This window comes from Pleurodeles waltl, chromosome 4_1 (genome assembly GCF_031143425.1).
Source record: "Pleurodeles waltl isolate 20211129_DDA chromosome 4_1, aPleWal1.hap1.20221129, whole genome shotgun sequence".
Lineage (NCBI taxonomy): Eukaryota > Metazoa > Chordata > Amphibia > Caudata > Salamandridae > Pleurodeles > Pleurodeles waltl.
The window spans coordinates 41,254,999-41,268,465 of record NC_090442.1 but is presented as its reverse complement, the minus strand read 5'-3'; the positions used below and the strand labels follow the sequence as shown (position 1 = coordinate 41,268,465).

General features: G+C 40.0%; 4 non-coding genes across 4 annotated transcripts; all 4 read left to right on the top strand.

The window, feature by feature from the left end:
- The first annotated feature begins 1,545 nt into the window (after window positions 1-1,545).
- TRNAR-UCG (transfer RNA arginine (anticodon UCG)) lies at window positions 1,546-1,618 on the top strand. Its single transcript has one exon. It is a non-coding gene; the product is annotated as a tRNA-Arg (tRNA).
- Window positions 1,619-8,775: 7,157 nt separating this feature from the next.
- On the top strand, window positions 8,776-8,848 carry TRNAQ-UUG (transfer RNA glutamine (anticodon UUG)). Its single transcript has one exon. It is a non-coding gene; the product is annotated as a tRNA-Gln (tRNA).
- Window positions 8,849-11,518: 2,670 nt separating this feature from the next.
- TRNAQ-UUG (transfer RNA glutamine (anticodon UUG)) lies at window positions 11,519-11,591 on the top strand. Its single transcript has one exon. It is a non-coding gene; the product is annotated as a tRNA-Gln (tRNA).
- Window positions 11,592-13,343: 1,752 nt separating this feature from the next.
- TRNAR-UCG (transfer RNA arginine (anticodon UCG)) lies at window positions 13,344-13,416 on the top strand. The gene has a single exon. It is a non-coding gene; the product is annotated as a tRNA-Arg (tRNA).
- Window positions 13,417-13,467: the final 51 nt, after the last annotated feature.

The following is a 13,467-nucleotide window of genomic DNA, read 5'->3' as shown; positions in this document are numbered from 1 at the left end:
CAATATGACATGGCACAATCATTCTGAACAGAACTGTGGGTAGATTCAGTGCAGGGAGTGTGTGCATGCAGAAAGCAGAAACTATGCATGGGTAGAAGCTCTATGATTTTCTCCAGGAATAATGCAAATTGTCGCTCAGAAAAAGTATAGTACTAGAGAAGAATCATAAAGGATTGACACAATGGCTGCCTTTGCTGTTGCCCCAGTTGTGTAATCTGTCAAGGACTGGTCTCTTGCAGATTGAGGCACCTAGTTGTAATTGTGTGGTAAAAATCACCCTTACAACCATTTTTGCTATAAACGTGAGATCTTTCTGAGATACTATCTCACAGACTTCTTATGAATGAGGAACTCTGAAATTGTCACATTCCAATTTGTACGTCCTTAAAACTCTGCTGGTTATTCAAATGGGCAGATTGTTTTTTAAATTCCTTTCTGTCTCGAGTTGTAGTTTTATTGATACAGAGGCATAATTGTTGAATGATATATATTGGTTTGATTGAAATATGTTCGTAGAGGTGGTGATAGGCTTTCTGTGTCTGTCTGAGAGCAAGGACCGGTTAACGTCTTTTTCCAAGAGCAGTTTGTTGTGAAAGGTATCAGGCAAAGGAGTATGTATTGTGATGTGGTTCTCTGACTGCTTCTGTCCACTTGCCAAAAGTTCCAAGGCCCTATGATAGCACAAAAACAGAAAGATTGAAGTGGTGGGTGCCGGAGGTTTAAAATGTTCAGTTTAATTAAAGACAGAAAAGTGAAACGAATGACTGCAGAAATACTGTATGTGGCCATGAACTGAGATGAAAGGATGATTTTGGAACTCTGTCTTGCAGATTACCCTCAATGCCGCAATAGATAGGGCACTACTCTCACAGACCAGGGTGTGTAAGTTTAAGTCTATCTGAGGTGCACACCCTGAACTAATACATTTTTGCTGAAGCCTAATCATATTGTTTACTCTTCCTCGTAGCAGCTTGCCAGGGTGATAGTATATTGCAACAGAACCATTCCACTTCTTCACTGAAAAGAGTCATGCTGGTTACCCAAATGTGCAGCGTGTCATTTTATACAACTTTCTTTATTGAAATTAAACTTGGACTCACTTGAAATATTCTCTTTCAAAATGAATGTTTTGAGCTGCTGTGAATTTTATTTCTAGAGGTGGTGACAGGCTTTCAGGTACGTGCTTAGGTCAAGGCCCTGTTCATGTCACTTGTATAAGCTAATTCAGGGAGCAAATTAGCAAGTCAAGAAATGGGAAGTCTGAACTACTGTCAAAGCAGTTTCATTCTCTTTTCAAATAATCCAAAAATACCATTGCAGCATAAAACAGAGTATTCAATAAAAGAAGAAAGGAGGATTAACGCCAAAAAAGCACAGCATAAGATATGAAACTTTGGAAATTATCTAGATATTGTTTGAAAAAACTCCTTTGATGGAAAGAAGATGAAGAACGGTATGGGATCCTGTCCTGCGCACCTGTAATTGATATGTTCCACATCCATTCATACCACCTAACCCTAAACACCCAAACATATTGCAGTCAGTGACCATGTGGCCTAATGGATAAGGCGTCTGACTTCGGATCAGAAGATTGAGGGTTCGAGTCCCTTCATGGTTGAGTCTTTTTCTCACAGCACCCAACTTATCTTTACATACAAACTGGAAACATACTCTTACAATACTCCTTTCACTCTCACTCATTAAGAAAGCCCAATGCAAACAGCACAATCAGTCACGTTATGCCTTCAGCATTGCTACTTTTCTGTCTTTCTACCATACCAAAGTACCTCTTCATAAATGCCACGGATATGCAATACGTATACAACAATATGACATGGCACAATCATTCTGAACAGAACTGTGGGTAGATTCAGTGCAGGGAGTGTGTGCGTGCAGAAAGCAGAAACTATGCATGGGTAGAAGCTCTATGATTTTCTCCAGGAATAATGCAAATTGTCCCTCAGAAAAAGTATACTACTAGAGAAGAATCATAAAGGATTGACACAATTGCTGCCTTTGCTGTTGCCCCAGTTGTGTAATCTGTCAAGGACTGGTCTCTTGCAGATTGAGGCACCTAGTTGTAATTGTGTGATAAAAATCACACTTACAACCATTTTTGCTATAAACTTGAGATCTTTCTGAGATTCTATATCTCAGACTTCTTATGAATGAGGAACTCTGAAATTGTCACATTCCAATTTGTACGTCCTTAAAACTCTGCTGGTTATTCAAATGGGCAGATTGTTTTTTAAATTCCTTTCTGTCTCGAGTTGTAGTTATATTGATACAGAGGCATAATTGTTGAATGATATATATTGGTTTGATTGAAATATGTTCGTAGAGGTGGTGATAGGCTTTCTGTGTCTGTCTGAGAGCAAGGACCGGTTAACGTCTTTTTCCAAGAGCAGTTTGTTGTGAAAGGTATCAGGCAAAGGAGTATGTATTGTGATGTGGTTCTCTGACTGCTTCTGTCCACTTGCCAAAAGTTCCAAGGCCCTATGATAGCACAAAAACGGTAAGATTGAAGTGGTGGGTGCCGGAGGTTTAAAATGGTCAGTTTAATTAAAGACAGAAAAGTGAAACGAATGACTGCAGAAATACTGTATGTGGCCATGAACTGAGATGAAAGGATGATTTTGGAACTCTGTCTTGCAGATTACCCTCAATGCCGCAATGGATAGGGCACTACTCTCACAGACCAGGGTGTGTAAGTTTAAGTCTATCTGAGGTGCACACCCTGAACTAATACATTTTTGCTGAAACCTAATCATATTGTTTACTCTTCCTCGTAGCAGCTTGCCAGGGTGATGGTATATTGCAACAGAACCATTCCACTTCTTCACTGAAAAGAGTCATGCTGGTTACCCAAATGTGCAGCGTGTCATTTTATACAACTTTCTTTATTGAAATTAAACTTGGACTCACTTGAAATATTCTCTTTCAAAATGAATGTTTTGAGCTGCTGTGAATTTTATTTCTAGAGGTGGTGACAGGCTTTCAGGTACGTGCTTAGGTCAAGGCCCTGTTCATGTCACTTGTATAAGCTAATTCAGGGAGCAAATTAGCAAGTCAAGAAATGGGAAGTCTGAACTACTGTCAAAGCAGTTTCATTCTCTTTTCAAATAATCCAAAAATACCATTGCAGCATAAAACAGAGTATTCAATAGAAGAATAAAGGAGGATTAACGGCAAAAAAGCACATCATAAGATATGAAACTTTGGAAATTATCTAGATATTGTTTGAAAAAACTCCTTTGATGGAAAGAAGATGAAGAACGGTATGGGATCCTGTCCTGCGCACCTGTAATTGATATGTTCCACATTCATTCATACCACCTAACCCTAAACACAGTTCAAGTCCCTTTATGGTTAAGTCTTTTTCTCACAGCACCCAACTTATCTTTACATACAAACTGGAAACACACTCTTACAATACTCCTTTCACTCTCACTCATTAAGAAAGCCCAATGCAAACTGCACAATCAGTCACGTTATACCTTCAGCATTGCTACTTTTCAATCTTTCTGCCATACCAAAGTACCTCTTCATAAATGCAATGGATATGCAATACGTATACAACAATATGACATGGCACAATCATTCTGAACAGAACTGTGGGTAGATTCAGTGCAGGGAGTGTGTGCGTGCAGAAAGCAGAAACTATGCATGGGTAGAAGCTCTATGATTTTCTCCAGGAATAATGCAAATTGTCCCTCAGAAAAAGTATAGTACTAGAGAAGAATCATAAAGGATTGACACAATTGCTGCCTTTGCTGTTGCCCCAGTTGTGTAATCTGTCAAGGACTGGTCTCTTGCAGATTGAGTCATCTAGTTGCAATTGTGTGGTAAAAATCACCCTTACAACCATTTTTGCTATAAACTTGAGATCTTTCTGAGATACTATCTCACAGACTTCTTATGAATGAGGAACTCTGAAATTGTCACATTCCAATTTGTACGTCCTTAAAACTCTGCTGGTTATTCAAATGGACAGATTGTTTTTTAAATTCCTTTCTGTATCGAGTTGTAGTTATATTGATACAGAGGCATAATTGTTGAATGATATATATTGGATTGATTGAAATATGTTCGTAGAGGTGGTGATAGGCTTTCTGTGTCTGTCTGAGAGCAAGGACCGGTTAACATGTTTTTCCAAGAGCAGTTTGTTGTGAAAGGTATCAGGCAAAGGAGTATGTATTGTGATGTGGTTCTCTGACTGCTTCTGTCCACTTGCCAAAAGTTCCAAGGCCCTCTGATAGCACAAAACGGTAAGATTGAAGTGGTGGGTGCCGGAGGTTTAAAATGGTCAGTTTAATTAAAGACAGAAAAGTGAAACGAATGACTGCAGAAATACTGTATGTGGCCATGAACTGAGATGAAAGGATGATTTTGGAACTCTGTCTTGCAGATTACCCTCAATGCCGCAATGGATAGGGCACTACTCTCACAGACCAGGGTGTGTAAGTTTAAGTCTATCTGAGGTGCACACCCTGAACTAATACATTTTTGCTGAAACCTAATCATATTGTTTACTATTCCTCGTAGCAGCTTTCCAGGGTGATAGTATATTGCAACAGAACCATTCCACTTCTTGACTGAAAAGAGTCATGCTGGTTACCCAAATGTGCATCGTGTCATTTTATACAACTTTCTTTATTGAAATTAAACTTGGACTCACTTGAAATATTCTCTTTCAAAATGAATGTTTTGAGCTGCTGTGAATTTTATTTCTAGAGGTGGTGACAGGCTTTAAGGTACATGCTTAGGTCAAGGCCCTGTTCATGTCACTTGTATAAGCTAATTCAGGGAGCAAATTAGCAAGTCAAGAAATGGGAAGTCTGAACTACTGTCAAAGTAGTTTCATTCTCTTTTCAAATAATCCAAAAATACCATTGCAGCATAAAACAGAGTATTCAATAAAAGAAGAAAGGAGGATTAACGCCAAAAAAGCACAGCATAAGATATGAAACTTTGGAAATTATCTAGATATTGTTTGAAAAAACTCCTTTGATGGAAAGAAGATGAAGAACGGTATGGGATCCTGTACTGCGCACCTGTAATTGATATGTTCCACATCCATTCATACCACCTAACCCTAAACACCCAAACATATTGCAGTCAGTGACCATGTGGCCTAATGGATAAGGCGTCTGACTTCGGATCACAAGATTGAGGGTTTGAGTCCCTTCATGGTTGAGTCTCTTTCTCACAGCACCCAACTTATCTTTACATACAAACTGGAAACACACTCTTACAATACTCCTTTCACTCTCACTCATTAAGAAAGCCCAATGCAAACTGCACAATCAGTCACGTTATGCCTTCAGCATTGCTACTTTTCTGTCTTTCTGCCATACCAAAGTACCTCTTCATAAATGCCACGGATATGCAATACGTATACAACAATATGACATGGCACAATCATTCTGAACAGAACTGTGGGTAGATTCAGTGCAGGGAGTGTGTGCGTGCAGAAAGCAGAAACTATGCATGCGTAGTAACTCTATGATTTTCTCCAGCAATAATGCAAATTGTCCCTCAGAAAAAGGATAGTACTAGAGAAGAATCATAAAGGATTGACACAATTGATGCCTTTGCTGTTGCCCCAGTTGTGTAATCTGTCAAGGACTGGTCTCTTGCAGATTGAGGCACCTAGTTGCAATTGTGTGGTAAAAATCACCCTTACAACCATTTTTGCTATAAACTTGAGATCTTTCTGAGATACTATCTCACAGACTTCTTATGAATGAGGAACTCTGAAATTGTCCCATTCCAATTTGTACGTCCTTAAAACTATGCTGGTTATTCAAATGGGCAGATTGTTTTTTAAATTCCTTTCTGTCTCTAGTTGTAGTTATATTGATACAGAGGCATAATTGTTGAATGATAGATATTGGTTTGATTGAAATATGTTCGTAGAGGTGGTGATAGGCTTTCTGTGTCTGTCTGAGAGCAAGGACCGGTTAACGTCTTTTTCCAAGAGCAGTTTGTTGTGAAAGGTATCAGGCAAAGGAGTATGTATTGTGATGTGGTTCTCTGACTGCTTCTGTCCACTTGCCAAAAGTTCCAAGGCCCTATGATAGCACAAAAACCGTAAGATTGAAGTGGTGGGTGCCGGAGGTTTAAAATGGTCAGTTTAATTAAAGACAGAAAAGTGAAACGAATGACTGCAGAAATACTGTATGTGGCCATGAACTGAGATGAAAGGATGATTTTGGAACTCTGTCTTGCAGATTTCCCTCAATGCCGCAATGGATAGGGCACTACTCTCATAGACCAGGGTGTGTAAGTTTAAGTCTATCTGAGGTGCACACCCTGAACTAATACATTTTTGCTGAAACCTAATCATATTGTTTACTCTTCCTCGTAGCAGCTTGCCAGGGTGATAGTATATTGCAACAGAACCTTTCAACTTCTTCACTGAAAAGAGTCACGCTGGTTACCCAAATTTGCACTGTGTCATTTTATACAGCTTTATTTATTGAAATTAAACTTGGACTCACTTGAAATATTCTCTTTCAAAATGAATGCTTTGAGCTGCTGTGAATTTTATTTCTAAAGGTGGTGACAGGCTTTCAGGTACGTGCTTATGTCAAGGCCCTGTTCGTGTCACTTGTATAAGCTAATTCAGGGAGCAAATTAGCAAGTCAAGAAATGGGAAGTCTGAACTAATGTCAAAGCAGTTTCATTCTCTTTTCAAATAATCCAAAAATACCATTGCAGCATAAAACAGAGTATTCAATAAAAGAAGAAAGGAGGATTAACGGCAAAAAAGGACATCATAAAATATGAAACTTTGGAAATTATCTAGATATTGTTTGAAAAAACTCCTTTGATGGAAAGAAGATGAAGAACGGTATGGGATTCTGTCCTGCACACCTGTAATTGATATGTTCCACATCCAATCATACCACCTAACCCTAAACAGCCAAACATATTGCACTCAGTGACCATGTGGACTAATGGATAAGGCATCTTACTTCGGATCAGAAGATTGAGGGTTCGAGTCCCTTCGTGGTTGAGTCTTTTTCTCACAGCACCCAACTTATCTTTACATACAAACTGGAGGCACACTCTTACAATACTCCTTTCACTCTCACTCATTAAGAAAGCCCAATGCAAACTGCACAATCAGTCACGTTATGCCTTCAGCATTGCTACTTTTCTGTCTTTCTGCCATACCAAAGTACCTCTTCATAAATGCCACGGATATGCAATACGTATGCAACAATATGACACGGCACAATCATTCTTAACAGCACTGTGGGTAGATGCAGTGCAGGGAGTGTGCGTGCAGAAATCAGAAACTATGCATGGGTAGAAGCTCTATGATTTTCTCCAGGAATAATGGAAATTGTCCCTCAGAAAAAGTATAGTACTAGAGAAGAATCATAAAAGATTGACACAATTGCTGCCTTTGCTGTTGCCCCAGTTGTGTAATCTGTCAAGGACTGGTCTCTTGCAGATTGAGGCACCTACTGTAGTTGCAATTGTGTGGTAAAAATCACCCTTACAACCATTTTTGCTATAAACTTGAGATCTTTCTGAGATACTATCTCACAGACTTCTTATGAATGAGGAACTCTGAAATTGTCACATTCCAATTTGTACGTCCTTAAAACTCTGCTGGTTATTCAAATGGGCAGATTGTTCTTTAAATTCCTTTCTGTCTCGAGTTGTAGTTATATTGATACAGAGGCATAATTGTTGAATGATATATATTGGTTTGATTGAAATATGTTCGTAGAGGTGGTGATAGGCTTTCTGTGTCTGTCTGAGAGCAAGGACCGGTTAACGTCTTTTTCCAAGAGCAGTTTGTTGTGAAAGGTATCAGGCAAAGGAGTATGTATTGTGATGTGGTTCTCTGACTGCTTCTGTCCACTTGCCAAAAGTTCCAAGGCCCTATGATAGCACAAAAACTGTAAGATTGAAGTGGTGGGTGCCGGAGGTTGAAAATGGTCAGTTAATTAAAGACAGAAAAGTGAAAAGAATGACTACAGAAATACTGTATGTGGCCATGAACTGAGATGAAAGGATGATTTTGGAACTCTGTCTTGCAGATTACCCTCAATGCCGCAATGGATAGGGCACTACTCTCACAGACCAGGGTGTGTAAGTTTAAGTCTATCTGAGGTGCACACCCTGAACTAATACATTTTTGCTGAAACCTAATCATATTGTTTACTCTTCCTCGCTGCAGCTTGCCAGGGTGATAGTATATTGCAACAGAACCATTCCACTTCTTCACTGAAAAGAGTCATGCTGGTTACCCAAATGTGCAGCGTGTCATTTTATACAGCTTTCTTTATTGAAATTAAACTTGGACTCACTTGAAATATTCTCTTTCAAAATGAATGTTTTGAGCTGCTGTGAATTTTATTTCTAGAGGTGGTGACAGGCTTTCAGGTACGTGCTTAGGTCAAGGCCCTGTTCATGTCACTTGTATAAGCTAATTCAGGGAGCAAATTAGCAAGTCAAGAAATGGGAAGTCTGAACTACTGTCAAAGCAGTTTCATTCTCTTTTCAAATAATCCAAAAATACCATTGCAGCATAAAACAGAGTATTCAATAAAAGAAGAAAGGAGGATGAACGGCAAAAAAGCACATCATAAGATACGAAACTTTGGAAATTATCTAGATATTGTTTGAAAAAACTCCTTTGATGGAAAGAAGATGAAGAACGGTATGGGATCCTGTCCTGCGCACCTGTAATTGATATGTTCCACATCCATTCATACCACCTAACCCTAAACACCCAAACGTATTGCAGTCAATGACCATGTGGCATAATGGATAAGGCGTCTGACTTTGGATCAGAAGAATGAGGGTTCGAGTCCCTTCATGGTTGAGTCTTTTTCTCACAGCACCCAACTTATCTTTACATACAAACTGGAAACACACTCTTACAATACTCCTTTCACTCTCACTCATTAAGAAAGCCCAATGCAAACTGCACAATCAGTCACGTTATGCCTTCAGCATTGCTACTTTTCTGTCTTTCTGCCATACCAATGTACCTCTTCATAAATGCCACGGATATGCAGGGCCATATTTATACTTTTTGACGCAAAACTGCGCCAACGCAGTTTTGCGCCAAAAAAATTAGCGCCGGCTAACGCCATTCTGAAGCGCCATGCGGGCGCCGTATTTATTGAATGACGTTAGCCGGCGTTAGCCGCCGGCGCTGTCTGGTGTGCGTTAAAAAAAACTACGTACACCAGGCAGCGCCGGCGTAGGGGGAAAATGGCATATGGGCGTTCACAAATGGTGCAAGTCAGTCTGAGGCCAAAAAATCGCCTCAACCCGATTTGCGCCATTTTTTTACGACACCCAACCCCCATTGAAATGACTCCTGTCTTAGCAAAGACAGGAGTCATGCCCCCTTGCCCAATGGCCATGCCCAGGGGACTTCTGTCCCCTGGGCATGGTCATTGGGCATAGTGGCATGTAGGGGGGCACAAATCAGGCCCCCATATGCCACAATTTTTTTTTTTTTAAATACTTACCTCAACTTACCTTAATGTCCCTGGGGTGGGTCCCTCCATCCTTGGGTGTCCTCCTGGGGTGGGCAAAGGTGGCAGGGGGTGTCCCTGGGTGCAGGGGAGGGCACCTCTGGGCTCATTCTGAGGCCACAGGTCCCTTAACGCCTGCCCTGACCCAGGCGCTAAAATCCGGCGCTAATGCAGGTTTTTTAGACCCGCCCACTCCCGGGCGTCATTTTTGCCCGGGAGTATAAATACGACGCATATGCATCGGAGTCATTTTTTAAGACGGGAACGCCTACCTTGCATATCATTAACGCAAGGAAGGTGTTCACGCAAAAAAATTACGCTAACTCCATGAACTTTGGTGCTAGACGCATCTAACGCCAAAGTATAAATATGGAGTTAGTTTTGCGTCGAATTTGCGTTGAAAAAAACGACGCTAATTCGGCGCAAATGGAGTATAAATATGCCCCGCAATACGTATACAACAATATGACATGGCACAATCATTCTGAACAGAACTGTGGGTAGATTCAGTGCAGGGAGTGTGTGCGTGCAGAAAGCAGAAACTATGCATGGGTAGAAGCTCTATGATTTTCTCCAGGAAAAATGCAACTTGTCCCTCAGAAAAAGTATAGTACTAGAGAATAATCATAAAGGATTGACACAATTGCTGCCTTTGCTGTTGCCCCAGTTGTGTAATCTGTCAAGGACTGGTCTCTTGCAGATTGAGGCACCTAGTTGCAATTGTGTGGTAAAAATCACCCTTACAACCATTTTTGCTATAAACTTGAGATCTTTCTGAGATACAATCTCACAGACTTCTTATGAATGAGGAACTCTGAAATTGTCACATTCCAATTTGTACGTCCTTAAAACTATGCTGGTTATTCAAATGGGCAGATTGTTTTTTAAATTCCTTTCTGTCTCGAGTTGTAGTTATATTGATACAGAGGCATAATTGTTGAATGATATATATTGGTTTGATTGAAATATGTTCATAGAGGTGGTGATAGGCTTTCTGTGTCTGTCTGAGAGCAAGGATCGGTTAACGTCTTTTTCCAAGAGCAGTTTGTTGTGAAAGGTATCAGGCAAAGGAGTATGTATTGTGATGTGGTTCTCTGACTGCTTCTGTCCACTTGCCAAAAGTTCCAAGGCCCTATGATAGCACAAAAACGGTAAGATTGAAGTGGTGGGTGCCGGAGGTTTAAAATGGTCAGTTTAATTAAAGACAGAAAAGTGAAACGAATGACTGCAGAAACACTGTATGTGACCATGAACTGAGATGAAAGGATGATTTTGGAACTCTGTCTTGCAGATTACCCTCAATGCCGCAATGGATAGGGCACTACTCTCACAGACCAGGGGGTGTAAGTTTAAGTCTATCTGAGGTGCACACCCTGAACTAATACATTTTTGCTGAAACCTAATCATATTGCTTACTCTTCCTCGTAGCAGCTTGCCAGGATGATAGTATATTGCAACAGAACCATTCCACTTCTTCACTGAAAATAGTCATGCTGGTTACCCAAATGTGCAGCGTGTCATTTTATACAGCTTTCTTTATTGAAATTAAACTTGGACTCACTTGAAATATTCTCTTTCAAAATGAATGTTTTGAGCTGCTGTGAATTTTATTTCTAGAGGTGGTGACAGGCTTTCAGGTACGTGCTTAGGTCAAGGCCCTGTTCATGTCACTTGTATAAACTAATTCAGGGAGCAAATTAGCAAGTCAAGAAATGGCAAGTCTGAATTACTGTCAAAGCAGTTTCATTCTCTTTTCAAATAATCCAAAAATACCATTGCAGCATAAAACAGAGTATTCAATAAAAGAAGAAAGGAGGATTAACGGCAAAAAAGCACATCATAAGATATGAAACTTTGGAAATTATCTAGATATTGTTTGAAAAAACTCCTTTGATGGAAAGAAGATGAAGAACGGTATGGGATCCTGGCCTGCGCACCTGTAATTGATATGTTCCACATCCATTCATACCACCTAACCCTAAACACCCAAACATATTTCAGTCAGTGACCATGTGGCCTAATGGATAAGGCGTCTGACTTTGGATCAGAAGATTGAGGGTTCGAGTCCCTTCATGGTTGAAACTTTTTCTCACAGCACCCAACTTATCTTTACATACAAACTGGAAACACACTCTTACAATACTCCTTTCACTCTCCCTCATTAAGAAAGCCCAATGCAAACTGCACAATCAGTCACGTTATGCCTTCAGCATTGCTACTTTTCTGTCTTTCTGCCATACCAAAGTACCTCTTCATAAATGCCACAGATATGCAATACGTATACAACAATATGACATGGCACAATCATTCTGAACAGAACTGTGGGTAGATTCAGTGCAGGGAGTGTGTGCGTGGAGAAAGCAGAAACTATGCATGGTTAGAAGCTCTAGGATTTTTTCCAGGAAAAATGCACATTTTCCCTCAGAAAAAGTATAGTACTAGAGAAGAATCATAAAGGATTGACACAATTGCTGCCTTTGCTGTTGCCCCAGTTGTGTAATCTGTCAAGGACTGGTCTCTTGCAGATTGAGGCACCTAGTTGCAATTGTGTGGTAAAAATCACCCTTACAACCATTTTTGCTATAAACTTGAGATCTTTCTGAGATACAATCTCACAGACTTCTTATGAATGAGGAACTCTGAAATTGTCACATTCCAATTTGTACGTCCTTAAAACTATGCTGGTTATTCAAATGGGCAGATTGTTTTTTAAATTCCTTTCTGTCTCGAGTTGTAGTTATATTGATACAGAGGCATAATTGTTGAATGATATATATTGGTTTGATTGAAATATGTTCGTAGAGGTGGTGATAGGCTTTCTGTGTCTGTCTGAGAGCAAGGACCGGTTAACGTCTTTTTCCAAGAGCAGTTTGTTGTGAAAGGTATCAGGCAAAGGAGTATGTATTGTGATGTGGTTCTCTGACTGCTTCTGTCCACTTGCCAAAAGTTCCAAGGCCCTATGATAGCACAAAAACGGTAAGATTGAAGTGGTGGGTGCCGGAGGTTTAAAATGGTCAGTTTAATTAAAGACAGAAAAGTGAAACGAATGACTGCAGAAACACTGTATGTGACCATGAACTGAGATGAAAGGATGATTTTGGAACTCTGTCTTGCAGATTACCCTCAATGCCGCAATGGATAGGGCACTACTCTCACAGACCAGGGGGTGTAAGTTTAAGTCTATCTGAGGTGCACACCCTGAACTAATACATTTTTGCTGAAACCTAATCATATTGCTTACTCTTCCTCGTAGGAGCTTGCCAGGATGATAGTATATTGCAACAGAACCATTCCACTTCTTCACTGAAAATAGTCATGCTGGTTACCCAAATGTGCAGCGTGTCATTTTATACAGCTTTCTTTATTGAAATTAAACTTGGACTCACTTGAAATATTCTCTTTCAAAATGAATGTTTTGAGCTGCTGTGAATTTTATTTCTAGAGGTGGTGACAGGCTTTCAGGTACGTGCTTAGGTCAAGGCCCTGTTCATGTCACTTGTATAAACTAATTCAGGGAGCAAATTAGCAAGTCAAGAAATGGCAAGTCTGAATTACTGTCAAAGCAGTTTCATTCTCTTTTCAAATAATCCAAAAATACCATTGCAGCATAAAACAGAGTATTCAATAAAAGAAGAAAGGAGGATTAACGGCAAAAAAGCACATCATAAGATATGAAACTTTGGAAATTATCTAGATATTGTTTGAAAAAACTCCTTTGATGGAAAGAAGATGAAGAACGGTATGGGATCCTGGCCTGCGCACCTGTAATTGATATGTTCCACATCCATTCATACCACCTAACCCTAAACATCCAAACATATTTCAGTCAGTGACCATGTGGCCTAATGGATAAGGCGTCTGACTTCGGATCAGAAGATTGAGGGTTCGAGTCCCTTCATGGTTGAGTCTTTTTCTCACAGCACCCAACTTATCTTTACATACAAACTGGAAACAC